Genomic DNA, 20,019 nt, shown 5'->3' on the forward strand with positions numbered 1-20,019 from the left:
CAACAGAACTGTCTGAGTAGGGCGAACTTGACTCACTGCATACAAGGTATTGTGCCTGTACATAATATGTCAGTGTCCAAAAATGTACCACTGCACTACTAACCATGGCCTGGTGGTGGCATTGTGAGTAAGGGACTACAAGGCAGATTTCAAGAAGCCTGCCACCATATTATAGTTATAGACCTGTCCAATCATGCACAGACTGTATGCAGTCTTCAATGCATGTACACTGGAATTCATGAGCCTCAATTGCACAGTTTTGGTATGTTATACATTGTTCTAAATGTGAGATTCAGAGACAATTACCCTAACATGCCCAGTTAGCATAATTTCCATGTTACTAGTCCCAAAATAGCACAATATAAATAGACACCTTCATTGCATTACTTTATTTTCTATAGTGTACATACTGAGTTATGAATATAGCTATTAAATTGGTCTACAAGGTGAATAGTTGCTGTGTTAATTGTACAGAGGTCAGTGGTATGAAGAGATGGTAGCTGGATAAGGGTATAATTATTTTATTTCTGGGGGGGTGCCCCACAGCAAATTGCTAACAGGATGATGGGGAGCACAGTGAAGGTTGGAAGAGAGGTTGCACTACTGCTGAATTTAGGGTACATGGACCACTGGCAGGTGAGGAGAGTGACTGTGTGTGTGTGTGTGTGTGTGTGTGTGTGTGTGTGTGTGTGTGTGTGTGTGTGTGTGTGTGTGTGATTTATTTATTTATTTTTGGGGACGTTTCTCTACAACAATCTGCTAACAGAGCGCTTTGTATGATTTTTTTTTTGGTTATCACAACAGAAAGCTAATTTTATCTGTTGCACTTATTTGTTTAAAGAGTGTGGGCAGGATTCACGAAGTCTCCGTGTAAGAGTTATAACTCTTACACGGAGGCTGAAGTTAAACGGAGTGATGTCAGCATGCTCTGCATATTCATGAGAGCATGCTGAATCACACCTAAGGCTAACACGGTCCATGTAAGACAGTAGGGAGCGTGTCCGTAGGCCGAGCCCTGTAAGCGGACACACCCCCAGAAGAGTAAAAGTGCCCAAAGTAAACACCCATGACAGAGTCCATGGAAATGTGAATAAACACAACACAACACATGCCCCCACAGACTATGAACAGAAAATATATAAATAAACGTTATACATTTTTTTTAAATCGTAAAGATGTTTGCCCGTGAGTGCGCTCGTTTGCGCGGGCGTGCCCGTAGCACAGCTACAGTTAGCAGTCAGTGGGAAAGCATATAAAAACTAAATATGCAAAGGAAGCCAAGGAACAATAGTGTAGCGGTAGAGATGTTGGCTGAAAAGCAGGCATTCATGGTTCGAGCCCCCACAACACCAATTTTAATTTTTAGCAAAATAAGCACGAAACAAGTCCCTGACAAACATGTACACATATAAAATCACATTTTATGTAAAATGTAATGAAAGAGCCCATTTATACTGAAGAAATGTGAGGTAACAAAACAATAAAAAATGCCAGATGTGCCCATAGCTGAGCTACAGTTTAACAGGGTGAGTGCATCTGCCCGTAGGTGAGCAGTGGTTTAACTGGTGCAAAATGAGTGCCCGTAGCTGAGCAGTGGTTTAACAGGTGCAAAATGAGTGCCCGTAGGTGAGCAGTGGTTTAACACGCTGAAACTATGTGCCCCTAGCTGAGCTGAGTGTAATATGTGTGCTGATAGCCAAATGAGGCTTAAACCAGCGTACCCCGTGTGCGCGGAGCTGCGCACCGCGCAAACAAGCTAACCGACGGGCAACGTTGAGCAAGCTGTATCAAAACTGCCTTTACACAGACACACCCCTCAGCTTGTAGCAGTGGCCAGGTTCAAACCCAGGATACTATACACCATAGTCAAGGTACTGAACCACTAAGCCATGACAGCAGTACCTATAAATGCAATAATAGCAAATATATAGGAATGAATACAAACTGGAGCATGACAAAACAGGTTTAGTGAAGTTGATACGATTCCAAAATGGCCAATCACAGATATGTGCGGGGAAAATGGCCTATATAAGCCCCATAGGTGGGAATACACAGCATAATCGATTGTAGAACTGACTTGCAGCCAGAATGACAGGAGTAGGTGAGGGTAGTTGCTTTCAAGCACAGAGGTGGGGCATTGAGGAGTCCAGATACATGGTATGGCTCCTAGTCCACAATCATGAGGCCCAACTCATGCAGGGCCAGGTCCTGTGGGGAGCATATAGGGCTGAGGCGTGGGACCGGTTGGCTCATGATCTCACCAGTGCCACAGGGATTCCAAGGACTGGTGAACAGGTCCGTCACCACCATGTGGACCTGAAGAGATGCAAGCAGGACCAATTGAACCTTTAGATCCAGGAGGCCCGGCAAATGCCCAACGCCCCACTACTGAGTAAGTTACATTTAATTATGTATGTAAGAAATTAAACTAGCTGATATTATGGAGATGTGTATTCCAATATTACTTCATTTATATTACAGCTGCTGGTGTCCGTTCTGCGAACCGCAGAGCCTATGGCGATAGGCTGGTGTGGTTGCGCCACCAGGCAGGTCAGTAATCCACTCCCAGTAACTGTAAAGAAATATAAAAGTATGACAGTTAGCAAAAGAGTGCAGTGTAGTCACTAAGTAATAAAATGTGCAAGTAACAGTGTAAAAGTGTTTGCAAGTATTGCTTGATTACAAAAGTGTGTTGCAGTCTGTAATCCAAACAGAAAAATGAAAATGTCTGAAATAAAGTCTGAAATAAAGATGCCCCACCTGTAATAAAATAGTACACAACCTGCAGCAGGCTGAAAAGTACAGCTGCAGAAGATGATCAAATCACATGTGTGAAATATATCCCTGTTGAAATACTGAAACATGACAGAAGTGAGACTGCTGGAAAGGATTGTAATAACTACAGGTAAAACATGCCAATAAAGCCTAGAAGTAAGTACCATCCTGAATAGTAAAATGAAAACAAGTGAGAGAGTGTGAGAAAGTGTCATGAATCCAGCAATAGAGTAGTAATAACCCCTGAATAAAGTATACTGCAGTCAGTACAGAATGAAATGCATGTGAGAAGCAAAACCAAACAGCAAAATCTGTTCAAAGTGTTGCTGCAGCTGGAATGTGTATGCCAAAATCTGGATATGTTGCTCTCAGTCTGCAATATGCAGATAGTATGATTGTCTGATATACCAAACATCCACAGTTGTCTATAGCTATATAAAGCAAATGTAGCAGGATGATGTAGCTGAACAAAGCTAGATATGAATGTGTATGAAGAACAATAAAATGTATATTGATGTAGCAGTAACAGTCCTATCACCAAGTTGAAGTAGTTATCATATAGGAAACTGTAGTTAGAACAGTAGTGTGTATATATGTGCAGCTATTAGAAATGTACAGCATATGTATTGGTATTCGAAGGTGTTAATATTATTTTCTTCACCCCACCCTATAACCACATATAACCCATTCCACATGAAAATGGTATGTGCAATCACAATTAACACCCCTGGACATTTGTCCTGTTGGGTCATATATATTTGCATGTCCGTTGATGCATCTGCCCTGTTCATACATCCAAACCTGATGGCCTGTTGCCATCAATCAACCCTGCATGTTGTTGGACTGTGTATTGCTGTTCAAATTATGCATGTGTTATGCTCGCTGTTCAATGGTGTGAATATCTCGGTGTTTGGTTAATGGGAATACTAATGCATGCTGTTACAACTAATTGTGAATGGTATTATATGTCACTAACCCAAACTGTCATGACATAATGCAAAACATAGGACGACAGGGAAGGCGGGTTCCAGCGGACCCACCTCTCCCACCTCAGCTGGCGAGTGCACCTGGCACTAGTGCCCAGTCTGGACCCTCCTCCGGTGGCCCTGTGCCACCTGTAGGTGGAAGCGCTGCAGGGGATGGGGCTCATTCCCCCTCTGCAAGTGTGGTCAGAGGAGAACCACCACTCACCCTCCGTAGTGTCCGGACTGTGGTGCGTAGGGAGATCCAGGACTCTGTTCTTGGGCCCCTACGCCAGCTTGAGGCACAGGTGGCACAACTTACGGGCATGCCTGTTGCCCGGCCTACACAGCCCCCAGCACAGCCCCGTCCTGGGCAGTGAAGGAACAGTGGCAACTGCCTATGGGTGGGAATATCAGTTCCACTGTTGCCATCTGTGGGCTCATGGGCTCTGGATATCCAAACCTCCGTCCCCGTCAATTGTGTAACCCCCCAACATGTGTCATACACCGCCCCTGTATGCATCTTGTTTGTCTTGTCTGTTGACCTACCCAACCTACCTCCCCAGCTATACCGACTTCCTTCACCTGACATACCACTCTCACCTGAAAAAAAAAAAAAAAAGGGCACTCTGTACCCACAAAAAAATTACGCCCCATACATAGCTTCCCATTCTGCACACATGTCTGCTGGACATGGAAACTATCAATTACAATTGGCTGTACAACAAGTATTATTGTTGTCCTGACACCTCTCTCAGGGGTGGAAGGTTTCAAATGTCGCACCAAATTACATACATATGCACAGCTGTTGCTGATGAAGAAATGGGAAGCTATGGGGCTTACCTATATCCCTCCTGCAAATCCCAAGCTTGTTTCCCTACTGTCTTACCCTCTTGGTGACCCCTTTTTCACCACTTTCCTGTCTCCCCATTTTCATTTCTTTCAAAGAAAATAGCGCGGGTGTGCGCCAGAGTAAGCACTGTTAAGCGGTTGTAAGCGGGTGTGCGTGTGTGTGCGCGGAGCTGAATGCCAGTGCGCATTTGTGAGCTCTGCGCAAACCAGTGCTAGCCCGGTTACAACTGCTTAAAAGTGCCTTAGTCACTCTGATTGACAGGTCCTGTAGTCAGTTCAAAAGCAAAATAAAATCCCACTGTCAGTTCCGAACCCAGGACCTTGGAAACAGTAGTCTCTATGACCTACAACTAAGCCATGACTCTTATACAAGAACATTGTGCTAAAATAAATATAACATGTAATAGTAGGAATGACTGTAAAGGGAATATAGGATGTGTAGTACAGAAAGCATGTCATTTAGAATTACTGTCAAAACTAGTGGATTCCCATAATAGTAGTGTGTGTGAACAGAAACAGCCATGCTAGTTGGTAGCTAGTAGGCAATAATGTCAGTTAATGTACATATATAAATGTATGTATATTTACACATATATATATATATATATATATATATATATATATAGTTGTAGGTGTCATTGTGCATACACACTTACTACAGGGAACAGGAGAGAGGAATGGAGAAATGTGAATCTACAACACAGCCTGAATCATGAGAGAGATACTAACCTTTACACTCACAGAACAGTGTACACAGCATACCAGCATGGTCCCCAACCTTACAATCTGAAAGGGCAATGCCTATCTCACATACCCTTTTATAGCACTGTCCTGAAATCACAGTGAGAACTGCAATCAGTACACAACTGGCTGCATGCAATTAGCAAATGCTGGCTTACAATTGGTGCAGAGGCCATCACATGGACCTATGCAGATACCTACAAAAGCATCCTGTACTAACACTCCACACATGCAATATGTTCATTGCACTGTCTGGAAGCAGAAAGAGGGAGAGAGACAGACAGAGACAGAGAGAAAAAAAATACACACGCTACACACTGTGAGTCTAAGCTGTCAGCAGTGACAGTAGCAAGCCGTGCCAGCAGCAGCAGGAAGCAGAAGTAGTGGTAACGCAACCAGCTGCGACAAACACAGGTAATGTAAAGTAGCAGGTTAATAGTCTGCATACTGTGAACCCTCCAAATGTTTCATAGGTCTGTATCTATAGGTATGTCCATGTGATATGTTGTGTGTACGTAGGTCCACCAAAATGGGATGACTATACATTACATGTCAGTCAGTGTTAGGCCATGATCCTGGCAGCAGTTGTCTGTGCGTTGCACTCAGCAATGGCTGTAGTGACTGTTTTGAAAGGTCAGCCAGGTTCAAAATGCAGTATCAGCCCATCACAAAGGCAAACTGGCTGGGAACAAGTGTCTGCAGGTACCCAATATCGCTGTATATGCGTCCCATACTGAATAATTCCATAGCTTAGCAGACCAGGCCAGTTATGCATATGATGTGGTAGTTCCCAGGGTCAGTTGAGGTGCCTCCGTAGTGGTGTGGGACCACTGTTGCTGTATGCCAGTGTCCAGGTACATATCCTGAAAAATGGCCAAGATTAATTATCAGTCTTATATGCGGTTGTATATCCTCTTGGAGTGCATGTAGCACACATCCAGGGATACCATCAGGTCACAGTGATGCTGTGTGTTCTGCTTTGCTGAGGGCGGCCCTCACCTGGACATGTGAGATGATAGGGAGGTTACATACAGCTGTGATAAGTATTTCAACTTGTGGGGGAGAAGGAGGGGGGATATGTGCACCGAACCTGTCTGCAAGAATGTTGCCAATATCTGTGTGTTTGGTGAATGTTAAGTAGGTGTGTATTAACTCAGAGCATATCTGAGGCATTTGGTCCATATGTGTAACATAACTGAAGAAGGCCTTGTGGTTATCTATAGTGTTTGTGGCCATTTCCCTCCCAGAGTAGGCCATGGCCATTGTTATGAGAGACCGTAGCGTATTACCAGTGCTGACCACAGATGCCTTCCCTTAATGTGAATCTGCTCTGTCCTGCAGTAGCCTCATGCTATTGTTATACAATCTGCCTCTGTCTGGGGTCCACCGGACAGGATGCCTAACCTTTGTGCATAGGGTCTGGGTTAGAAATGTGTGTGCAAGTTCCATGCAATCTGTGGGATGTCCATGGTAAGCATTTGCAAAGGGGTCAGCAGTGTGGGTTGTGGCTTCCACTGGCCCAGTGTGCTGCATGGATACCATCTCAGTCCTAACAAGTGAATAACTGTCTAATCACATACATATCAAAGTAGTCTACTGTGCTGGTGGTGGTGGTGGGATATGTATATCCAGGCCGAGTAACTTGTGTCCACATCACACTAGTGGATGGCGTTCCACATACAGTACCTTGGGATGAACCCCCAGAGTGAGGTTGTGCATTGGACCTGTCGCAGTGTGCTGACCGATGGGGCATGCTACTATGTTGTATGGAATGTGTCAGGTATTGTTGCACAGGTGTTGGCTGAGCACTGATATCTGGCCATGTAATTGTGTATCCACCACGAGACACACACATGCAACATATGGGAGTAGTAGTATATCACTACACATGAGTATCATGTATAGTATGTGTGCCATATATTGCTGACATAGTCTGCTGGTATCCTGTTTGTGTTCTCTTCTAGGGAGATGGTGTGTCAGCGTAATCCCGCCTACTCTGCAGCGGAAGATGAGGAGATACACCAGAGCCTGGTGTGGGAGTATGACATACTGTTTTCCCGCCCCAGTCAGAATCAGCAGGAGAGGGCTGCACTGTGGCAAGACCTTGTCCGTAGGGTAAATGACATTGGCACGCATAATAGGACATATGAGCAGGTACGACATCACTGCAGTGATTTAATCAGAAATGTCCGTCAGCGTGCATCAGATATCCACAGGCAACAGGTTGCCACAGGAGGTGGGGTGGCCACACATCCCCCCCTCACCAGACTGGAGGGGCTACTCCTAAGTGTTGTGGCTCCAGCCCTGGAACAGCAACAGCAATACACCTGCATCATGATGGAGGCTGGATCCACACAGCAGCACGACATGGAGCATGCAGGTAATATGCCATATGTACACTTGACTGTTCTGTACACTGTTAGTTTATGCATGTGTAAGGTGTGTCCATGGTATGTAGCTGTCAACATAGTATGTAATTGTGCATGTGTGATATTGACAATATCAGCAGCTGACGTGTGAAAGGCAACTGGTTTACTACTGCACTGTATCATATACAGTGTCAATGGCACAGTTGTGCCCACTGACATTAATCTCATCATTTCTGCAGGTCCCTCCGGGGTTACAGCAAGGCAGGCCATCCATGCTGGTGCGTGTGTTTAACAATACCTATAATAGTCCTGATAGTGCTAGTAACAGTAGTGTAACTCAGTAGTGCTCTGTGTGTATACTGTGGGGTGTGCATGTGTGCAGGTGTGCCTGTGTCCATGTGTGCATATGTGCATGTGTGCAGGTGTCCCTGTGCCAACGTGTGCATGTGTGCATGTGTGCATGTGTGTCTGTGTCCACGTGTGCATGTGTGCATGTGTGCCTGTGTCCACGTGTGCCTGTGTGCATGTGTGCATGTGTGCATATGTACACGTGACCACGTGTGCATGTGTGCATGTGTCCACGTGTGCATGTGTGCATGTGTGCATGTGTCCATGTGTGCATGTGTCCACGTGTGCATGTGTCCACGTGTGCATGTGTGCATGTGTGCCTGTGTGCATGTGTGCATGTGTGCATATGTGCCTGTGTGCATGTGTCCACGTGTGCATGTCTGCATGTGTGCCTGTGTCCATGTGTGCATGTGTGCCTGTGTCCATGTGTGCATGTGTCCATGTGTGCATGTGTGCATAAGTGCATCACTGGTAACATTGTGTGGACACTGTAAGCTGTGTTTCCTGTCTTCCTCCCACAGGTTCTGGTGCTGCTCTGGTGTCCTGCAGCAGGGAACCTAAATCTGGTGCCACAGGTACTGGTAATGATGATATCTGTGTAATGGTACAGGAAGGTGTGTCAGGGTCCGCCATTGGTCAGCCAATTGACAGCACACAGCCGTCAACCCCATCATTGCGCACAGTCATCTTGCCAGTACATCCTTTGTCACCATTGTCCCTAGGTGATGGACAGGATACAGTGGGCATTGACCAGGGTAATGTGGGATCTGTGGCACATGCTTTCCCACACAGCAGCCATGGGCAGTGTCCTGTAATGGTACCACACAGACAGTTGCCCATGGGTTCTCGTGGGAGCATCCATGGGCATACTGCCTCTGGCAGACGTGCCCAAAGAGGTCTGTCAACCTCAGCTATGTTTCGAGCTGTCATGCAGGCACAGTCGCATATGGAAAGGTACACCAGACAGGGTCTGAGGGAGCTGAGAGCATGTCGCACAGCCATGACTGACAGTATGCGTGACATCGCGGATGCTATCCATAATTTCACTGATGTCATAGACAGACGTTGTGGGGACATATTACAGCAGTTCCACAACCAAATGTCCATGAGCCAGGGCAATGGTGGGTGGTTTCGGCATCGACGTGGCCGTATGCCAGCAACAGCAGCAGCTGGCAGTCGGCGCGGATGACAACAGGCCCGCGCACGGCCCCATAGTGCCAGCAGCAGCCCCAGCAATGCTGGGTCTGTGCTGTCATCGGAACGCCCCAGGAGACCACGTGCACGTGGCTCTGGACAGTCCCAACAGGGACCTGTGTCCAGTCAACACACTCCCGCTTCTGATGACATTACCCAGTCTGGCTTAGTACTGGATACGGTCCATAGCACCCCTGCCAGGCACAGGTACCGTGTCCGTGTCCACAGACACTGATCTGTATGACCTGCCAGGTGCAGTCTGTGGCTGTCCACAAACCCCTGTATATGGCAGCCATGAGGTGGAACTGTGTGCGTGCATACACACATGCAAAATGTTAACACCTAGGGTGACCACATACATGCACACACTGCACCAACAGTGCCCCACCCTGTACTGCTGCCCCTCACCAACACACATACACACACATGTCAATTGGTGGTATCAGTGGTAAACACATTGCTGATGCACAGGGTGACTACATAGAAGTGTATTAGTAGTATCATGTTGGTAACAGTACAGTGTGCTGATATGACTGTGTGTATATCCCAGCATGCCTGATGCAGTAACCGTATGAATGTCCTGAATTGTTATCTGCACCCATAGTACGTACCAAAGTGTAACAGCTGCACATTATTGCATGCCGGTGGTAAGGATGTCAACAGATAGCCACATACATGGGTAGCACAGGGGGGAAGCTAATGCAAGTAGTGATATGCAATAATGGACATGTACAGTAATGGTGTCAAGTTGCCCACAACGACTATGCAATGTGGATGTTTGCGCATGTTGATATGTGTGCAGTACCAATGTAATCCAAATCACAATTAACTATGACATAATATCAGTTCTACCATGGGCATCTGCGCTGTGCATTCCTGGGTAAATGTTGATAGTGCCTACATATTTGCACTGTTACTTACTGTTAGTGTTACCCCTTCTTTGTTGTACAATGAACTACTTCCAGCCCTGCTTACTGTAGCTTTGTTTGCATGCATGTTCGCTTGGGGTTCCCTGGAACACTCCTTCCACCTGCAATGCAGAGTTACAGTGCTTCTGCAGACTCCTAGTGACATCTGCATAGCGTACGATACGTATGTCAAGTTTACACATGACAGAACGTCACTGTCCATCCTGTTCGCATGTACGTTGCCTGTGACACATTTCACATGTCTTACCTGGCATTTACCCACATGTGCAGTCACATATGCCAGTGCTATGAAACAGTAGCAGTACACCCACACATACACACCTTCAGTATATTTTTCCCCATTGGCCCTATGTGTTGGTACTCACCATGGCAATCACACTACTAGGGTAGCATGTGCAAAGGTAACCTGTGAATCACCTCTATGGTCCAGTTGTGGTTTATGTGAGTCATGTGACAATGTCACAGCTGCCACGTATGCAGTCAGCCATCACCCTTGGCCAGGAACGTACAACACATGTGTGGGATGCCACCACATAGCCAATCTGGGGACTGAGCTCTCTGAACCCAGTAATGCCATACCCTGTCAGGTGGCATGTCATACTACAGTGACTACAATACAAGTTAGACATAGACACGCACTGACAGCATGCTGAACACACTGGGGCATACGTGGGGACTCAGAATAGCATCCTGCCTGAGCATCACACACCTCCGCAGCTGGCACACAGGCATATGTTACGTCGGAACAGAGCACATGCCACACATGGCACACACATCCCATGTGCCACACACTCACAGCCTGTAGGGCTACACAACACACCTGCTACAGATGTGTCAGGTACCTGTCTTGGGCGCTGCACTGGGTCCCGCTCAACAGGCTGTATATGGTGAAGGTCACAGTGATATGCCTCAGGGGCACTATGGTCCTTCACAAAACACATGCATACAGGTCAGTCAGAGGCATGGACACATATGACTCAGTCATTGACCATGCCACTATGGATGACCTGAGACATACCTTCTTGGACTACATGATAGGGAACATAGAATGGATCTCTCAGCATGTGGCACGGGCCAGTATGAGCCTGATCTTGGTTGCCAACATACCCTCACCAGGTATGCTACCACTATATGTAGGAAGGGTGTTGTATGTCTACATTCTGCTCATTCTCCAATGTCATTCATAGGGTATCCGCTGGCTGTCAACATGTGCTTACATGCTTGGGAAGCCACAATGATGTGCAAGGCGCAGCTTGCACGTGACACCCATGGCCCGATGTATATTGGCGAAGCTCCTTGATACACACATACTGCCTTATGCTGCAGGACACAGATTACATAGCCACCTCCGTGGGTATCACACAGGTTAGGACACTAACAGTGCTGCTACACAACAACAGCAGTGTACACTGGAAGATGCATGCACCAGACACTGTCCTCAGCACGGTGAACTGCAATGTCTGTGCAGTTACAGATTCATGATTCATGGCTCACAGGTGTTACCCATCACTGACAGATTATGCCCCATACCATGCCTGTTGTCCCCTACACATGTAACACACATGGATAGGGGGTGGTATCCCAAGGTACCACAGATACACACACCTCCAGGTTGTTGGCACAGCACAAACCATCAGGGCCTAATCATGTGCAGCTAACAGTGTGTCGGACTGCCATCTGGTTCATAGCCTGGCACATACAACCCTCCCATACACAGGAAGACCACCTATCCTCCATAACAACACTGGCAATATGACAGTCTCAAGAACTGTGTTTATATGGCTGGACTGCATCCAGCCAAACATTGTGTGTGAGCATTACTGTAGCTACAACACACTAGTTGAAGGGTTCACAGCATGTGGTCACTGAATTGCAGTGGAATGACATGTTACCACTACCACAACAGGTGGGAACATGCAGCACCTGTACATCGACTACATGTACACTATATGGCCCAGACCAGATGTGTATCCCCTGCTGTAGGTATTTCACCATATACACCCACACTGTATAGAGACATACCACATGCGGACCCTGCACAGTAAGACACAGTCATATTGGTATACATTGCAAATACCATTTGTCCACTCGAGGCATGTGTTAGACATGGTAACTACTGCAGGTCACAGGTATTTATGTGTATGTGTCACACACATACATCATGTGTGCAATGCCATTGCTAGTTTAGGCAATGGCATGCATTGTTATGTACAAAGACCCACACAAGGTCATACTGTGTGACACAACCACACGTGGCAGTTGTGGGTTACCAAAACATACCTATCTGTACTCTGACAATGGTAATAGACCCAGTAGCAGAGCGCACTATTGGCATTACTGGCCAACTAGCCCTGTTTGGCTGTGCTGATAGTGTGGTGACATCCCCTGTGTTTACTGGGGGAATATGCAGCATCTGGTGTATTGTAGTATTTGCCAAAAGGATCTGTTCGCTCACACTTGCATTTACACACACCCTATTACCCCCACACACACACTTGCCATTTACAGGATTCATACCCCTACCTAACTAAGTCACGACACGTGATAGAGACGCATTAGCGAAGCGCACTACTCGGATTACTAGATGGTTCCTCTTCTCTGGCTGTACTTATAGGGTGCTGACATCATCAGTGTTTTGAAAGGGTAATGTGCATCAGGTAGTGTGATCTCCTGATTGCCAAAACTAACATATTTTTCATACAGAATTGCACACACACAAACTCCCCCACATCCAAACACACTTGCAGGTTTCAAACCCCTACCTAAATATGTTAGGGCACTTGAGGGTGACGCGGTAGCAGATTGCGCTATTCTGATTACTGGTAGATGTCTCTTCTCCAGCTTTATGTATAGGGTGCTGACATCATCACTGTTTGGAAAGGGTAATGTGCATCATGTAGTGTGATTTCCTGATTTCAGGAAAGCACATGTTTTTCATACAGAATTGTACACACACAGAGTCCACACATACAAACACACACACATGCCATTTACAGGTTTCAAACTCCTACCCAACTATATTATGAAATTCGGGAGAGACGCATTAGCAGAGTGCGTCATTCGAATTACTGGGAGGTTTTCCTTCTCCTGCTGTACTTATAGGGTGCTGACATCATCCGTGCTGAGATAGGTGAATGTGCATCCTGTAGAGTTCTTTCACATATGCCAAAAGGGACATTTCCTTCACACAGACTGGACAGTTGCAGGATTCAAACCCCTACATAACTATGTTATGACACTCGTGACAGATGCATTAGCAGAGCGCGCTATTTGAATTAATGGGAGGTTTCCTTTCTCCTGCTGTACTTATAGGGTGCTGACATCATCAGTGTTTAGAAAGGGGAATGCACATCCTGTAGTGTGTTCTCCTAGTTGCCAAAAGGGATATTTTTTTCATACTGACTTGCACACACACTAATACCCTCCACACACACTGAGCATTTGCAGGATTCAACCCCCTACTTAACTATGTTATGACACTCGAGACGAGCACATTAGCAGAGAGTACTATTCGCATTACTGGGAGGTTTCCCTTCTCCTGCTGTACTTATAGGGTGCTGACATCATCAGTGTTTAGAAAGGGGAATGTGCATCCTGTAGTGTGTTCTCCTAGTTGCCAAAAGGGATATTTCTTTCATACAGACTTGCACACACACTAACCCCCTCCACACACACTGAGCATTTGCAGGATTTAAAACACTACCTAACTACATTATGACACTTGAGACGGATGCATTAGCAGAGCGCGCTATTCACATTACTGGGAGGCTTCCCTTCTCCTGCTGTACTTATAGGGTGCTGACATCATCAGTGTTTAGAAAGGGGAATGTGTATCCCGTAGTGTGTTTTCCCAGTTGCCAAAAGGGACATTTCCCTCACACAGACCCCACACTGAGCATTGACAAGATTCAAACCCCTATCTAACTATTTTATGACACTTCAGAGAGACGCATTAGCAGAGTGCACTATCCGAATTACTGGGCATTTGCTCTGCACCTGCAGTATTTATAGGGTGCTGACATCTTTATTTCTATAGAGGTATGTCCATGTAGTACTACCTGTCAGGTGGGGGATAGCATATATATGCATTTGCAGCCACCTACGTCAGGGTCAGATATGCACATCGCACTGGCAGGTTATGTTCTATACCATGCTTTGTGACCACAGGACCTGTAACACACAACACAACCAGTCCAGAACACCACACCCACATCCAGGACACACACTTAGCTTCCCTGGGAACAGTGCCGGGATATGCAGGTGTTCACATACACCATTCCAGTTGTTAACATCAGGTACAGGCATATTGTGTGTGAGAACTACTCAGGCCAGTACCACTTTACCCTACAGCCACTAGAAGTTGTGGGTCCATGTGCTATGGCAGAACCACACACCACAGCCACAAGGGGAAATACATATTGCACCTGTCCATCTGCAACATGGGTACTCACTGTTCCACACCAGAGGTAGACCACCATTATTGATATCTGACCATACCCACCTTTCCCTGGACATCCATATCCCATCTCCACCCCCAGGCAAGGTTGTCACTGCACACAAACTGTATTTAGGACAAGCAGACTCTACACTTGTGAAGACTGGGGTGGACGACTTCAGAGGACCCATGCTGGGGGACTATACTGGCCACTCAGCATAATCCTTGACAATTGCATTCTATGAGCATGTGTATGGTTTGCATTGATCATGCTATCCCACATATACCCATGACTGCTCCACAACAAGACACCTGTCAGGTGTACACCAGCCATATATGAGCCGTACAACAGACAGAGTGAGCTAATACATTGCAGAGCTGTAGCCCACAGAGAGAGGACATCTGTGAACAGTTCCGGCACGGCACTTCATTCACACATAATCATCACAACACAGTGTTGACAGTGGAATTGTCCAGAGAATGCAGATAGGGCTCCCCTCAGTCTGTTATTGATGGCCTCTTACTGTTAGAGATCCTCAGCAACCCTCTTCCAGCACACTCCAACAACATGGCTGTGGATTAGCACATTCAAACCCTGGGATCTCCACTGTCCCCTGCTTGACAGAGGCACAGCTCACTAGCCTCACACGTTGCCTTATGTGACCTACTTTACAGTGGCACAGTAGCCTACTGTACTGGGGATGCAGATGCCAAGCACACTCTGGCTGAGCTGTCATTCCCTAGGGCAACAAGCCTAGTATTGACCTCTACACCCACATGTTCAATTGTCGGATGCACAATATTTGTTGTGCTGTTCTACTGTTTGCAGGTCTTTATTACCATAGCATTCCCTGTTCCTATGACCAACTTGTGTATCTGTGGAAGATGTTTGCATATGACGGCAATCCACTATATCACTTATGTCTCTGTAGTCATTTACTGTGTGCACTGGGCAGATTGCTGTGTTGTGGTTGGTTCCTGGACTGACACGTACAAATAACAGATATGTGTGGCCAACTGCTAAACGGAGATATGGCCTAAGTGTGTGAGCATGCCCAGTTCAGCCTTTCCATGGCATGTTGTCTGACATATGCCTCATTTATCAAAGTGTGCGAGCATGCCCAGTGTGAGCTTTCCATATGTTGCACTCTGAAGTCTACCACATATTTGGGTGTGTGTGAACTTCAACAATATCTCACGTTTATGGTTGTGTGTTGGGTGTCATGTTGTGTACTAACTGGCCAACTGCTTCATGTCTGCCACAACAGGGATTATACTGTGCCTGCAGGGATTGCATGGGATACTTTGCAGACAGTTGTCAACATACTTTCATAATGACCTAACACTGTAGTACCGTATAGTGTACTGGTTCAGTACTTTCACTGTGGTGGACAGTATCCTGGGCTTTAGTCTTATGACTGCTTGACATCTTCATAGTGAGCACAACAGACTGTGTAGGGGCCAGTTGTGCACATATGACCATGTTGCATTATGTTCAGATATGGACTACCTACACCAGGCTCGTCCAACATTGGTAGTGTATTCCATAACATGGGTGGACATTGGCAAACACTAGCGATGTTCCCTAGGCCATTTCTGATGCTAGTCACAGGGTGTGTTTGTCCTTTGACACACATTGTAACTGGAGTTTGCCATGACATATGTCATGGTTAGTATTCTGTGCCTCTGTCTACCTCTGACATAACATTGATACCCAGGGTTAGCCTACCATCTCCCATCCACTCATCAGGATTCCTCTTGAGGGGTGTCGATAGGTGACTCTCTGGCTGACCTGTACCAGGAGTTTACTGAAGAGTGGGGGTGCCTTCTGTGTTTTGGATCATTCTGTACAGCTTGTCCTATGTATGTCAGTGCTGGGGTTCAGGTCTCTCATGTGCATAGCTCACTGCCATTCAGATTGTACAAGGTGCAGCATGTTCATTGATTCCAGGTTGGACATGGCTTCATACATCAGGCACAGCTTGCCTGTAGCTGGGCAGTATGGCAGTGTGTGGGGCTGCAGTTTGTTTACTCAGGAAACACATGGCATCTGTTCATGCTCTTTGCTACTCCTGGTGGGGTACTGTTGTGGACTTTACAGTTGATGGAGGTGTCTGCTGCAGTATATCCCACAGGGGCTATTGTAGTCAGTTGTGATGCTGATGGAGGATGACTGCAGAGCCACAGTGACCTCCCCTTATCTACATCTGCCAACCTTCATGTTTGGGTGGGTATATAGTATGTTTCTGCGAACACTACAGCCACATGTTTGTCCAGTGCAGGATATCTATCACCCTTTGTCCCCAGGTCTCTCATTACATGTTAGGTACGTAATGGGTTAACACCTGTGTGGTAATGTTTGGGCACTTACTGTATATCCACGGTGGTTGTCTATACACAGTTCTGCAATTAGCTTGCTGACATGGCTATGGCTCCAATTGTCTGTTTGTAGGTGGCCCTTTTGTGGGTTGCTTGTGTCAGCTGGGGGGTTGATATGGTGGGCTGTTTGTACTCCTCTGCATACATGTTCAGTCACAGTCCTTCCATGTTGGCCTATACCTATGGGACATATATACAGAACAGGGGGGGGGCAGGACCAGGCCTTGTAGGATGCCACTCATATCTGCTTTGTAGTCTGACATGGATGCTGCATGTCAGACCATGTCAGTTCTGTCCTTGGTCTGGTTTGCAACCCCTCTACTGACATAGGGGTATATATTTAAGCTGGTGAACATATCCATACTGAACTCATAGGGTATTGTCTAGAAGCATATGCACGGTCCAGTTACGCTGTGTGGACCACATTGCCCTCATCAATGACCTTAATGACTGCTTCAAATGGGTCAAACATGTTTAGGGGCAGGATCTGCAGTTACGACAGCCACACTGTGTAGGGTCCAGTATCAGTAGGTCCACAATAGCTTTCTGTCTGCGGTACATACTGATCCTTTCCATAGCTGTGCAGACCAAGCTTGTCAGGATCCTGGGGTGGTAGTTTGCAGTATCCATTCAGGCAATACCGTTGTTGTGAAGGACCACTATTGTTGTACACTGCTCTTTGGGTACATATCCTGTGGTAAGGCTGACATTGGGCAGTAGTGTGATTTGGCATTCCATTATTCTTGGAGTCCATGTTGGCCTCAGCCCAGGACACCATCACATACCTTTGCTGCTGTGTGTTTTGCTTTGCAGATGATGGCTGTTACCTCAGCATCTGCAATGTCAGGGGACCAGCAGTCTGCTGGGATAGATATTTTGCATTCTGGGGGGGGGTGTTTGCACTGCACCTGTCAGGTTGTATGTTGGCAATATGTGTGTGTGTGTTTGGTATGTTGTTTGTAATATCTGTGTGATTCGGAGCATATCTATGGATGCCCAACATGGTTCCTACCATCAGTTGAGTAAGCCTTGTGATTATCCTTAGTGTCCTGTACAATTTGTATCTTCATAGGTTCATGGGTTCATACTAGGCTATCCACCCTAGGGCATTAGTAAGCCTAGCCAGAGTGTGTGTGTCTTTCGCCGCCCCTTGCTATGTGACTATTATGGCCATTTATGACTTTCTTTACTGTGCCTCTGTCTGGTCGTGACACAGTGAAGACCCCCAGTAAACATGTACGATCATCCATCCACTTGGCAATATTCCTGTTGAGGGTTTTTCAGTGAGGGGCTCTGCCTAACATGGATTGGGATCCTATTTCTGGGTGTGGGGAGCTTCTGGGTTATGTATCTGTCCCTCCAGCACATCCTATTTCATTATGTGTTGAGGCTGACATCTGTGACTCTCACAGCTCCAATGGCTTTGATTTCCTGTGGTGGAGCATGTCCATTACTCCTGTGTTGGACATGGCCTTGTACAACAGACATACAATGCCTCCGTGTAGGCGGTCTGTGACTGCATTCAGCTGGGGTGTCTACAGCCAGGCAGCATATGACATATATTTCACACCCTTTATCCTCTTGGTGGGGTAATTATGAGGTCTTCCAAACCGCTGCAGGTGTCATGTCTGGTACATCCCATATGAGTCATTGTACTACATTATGGGTCTGATAAGGGAACAGTACAGCGGCACAGTGACCTCTGTTTATGTAGATTGGAATCCTTTCATGATACGGTGTCCAATATCGACAATCTTCCTAGCCACATTGGCATTGTGAGTGTCACATGACAGATTACTGTCGACTTGTGTCCCTAGGTCACTGATTACTCCTTGCATACATAATGGTTTGCCACCTATGTGGTAATTTGTGTGTACCTTGTCTGGTATTTGGTGGGACATTCATAATGTCCAGTGTCTTCAGGATGTCTGGGTGGAGTTCTTGTGTGTGAGAGTGTGGTCTGTCGCATGCTACAGACTGTACAGTAGTTTTGACTACACTTAGGTGCACATGGGTGGTCTCCGCTGCTTTGTGCATTGTCATTTACCTGGCCGTATGGGTGTCTGTGCTGCATATGGATACTTCCCCTCCTTTGATGTTTTGGTCCAGGTGTTGGGGCCATAACGCATGATATGTGGTATAACCTGGTAGTGCTGGTGTGCTATCACTAGGCTTGCAGCAGGCTTCTGTCATTGCACAGACATCGATGTTCTCCATAATGGGAAGTGCCTCAGGGGCATGCATATTGCAGTTTACACATCTGGCATTGGTCAGTATTACCCTTATGATTACCCTTATGTTTCTTACCACTTATGTTTTCTAGGGTGGTGGGTAGTCTTTTTGGCCTTGCCTACATATGGCTCTATGGAGGTGGCAAAGGCCTTATCCAGTATCCAGATGCACAGGGGTAACAGGTGCAAGCCATCCCTGGAACAGCAGCATGGCTTGTCATGCTTGACATCTCAAGCAGACAGACATTAGACCCTCTTGGACTGACAGCTGTAACTGTGCCAGCTGTTAAACATGATCATTCTGTGCTTGTACTGTGGCATCATTCTTGGTGAGGGTTGGATGCTGCACATGGCCAGGGTCATACCGGCCTGGGGTACATACTCAGAGAGCTCATCCAAGTCTCTTTTCATGTAGACCAGGGAGGTACATCTCAGGTCATTCACACCAGCATGGACATTGAGTGCATCATATTTCTGCTTGCTTTGGGGTGACCTGCGTACTTGTGTTATGTGGCATTTTGTGGCAGCCTACAGGCAGCTTACTCTACCCTTTCCCTTGTTCAGTCTGATGAGTGGGACAGCAGTGTGTCTGCCTATACAGACACCTATTACAACTGTATCAGGCATGTTGTTTCTCCTTCTGGCCTGTGACTGTTTGGCACACCAGCTTTGTGCACTATGCGTTGCATGTGCTATGTTTGGAGGTTGTGGTTGCTTGTGATCTGCTTTGGAGGCTTCTGTTGGTGTGGTGTGTTTGTAATTAGGGCCTCCAGGAATGTTTTTCTGTGTTTATGTGTTTAGTTT

Source organism: Protopterus annectens, chromosome 8.part0 (assembly GCF_019279795.1).
Source record: "Protopterus annectens isolate FY-2018-M chromosome 8.part0, PAN1.0, whole genome shotgun sequence".
Taxonomy (NCBI): domain Eukaryota; kingdom Metazoa; phylum Chordata; order Ceratodontiformes; family Protopteridae; genus Protopterus; species Protopterus annectens.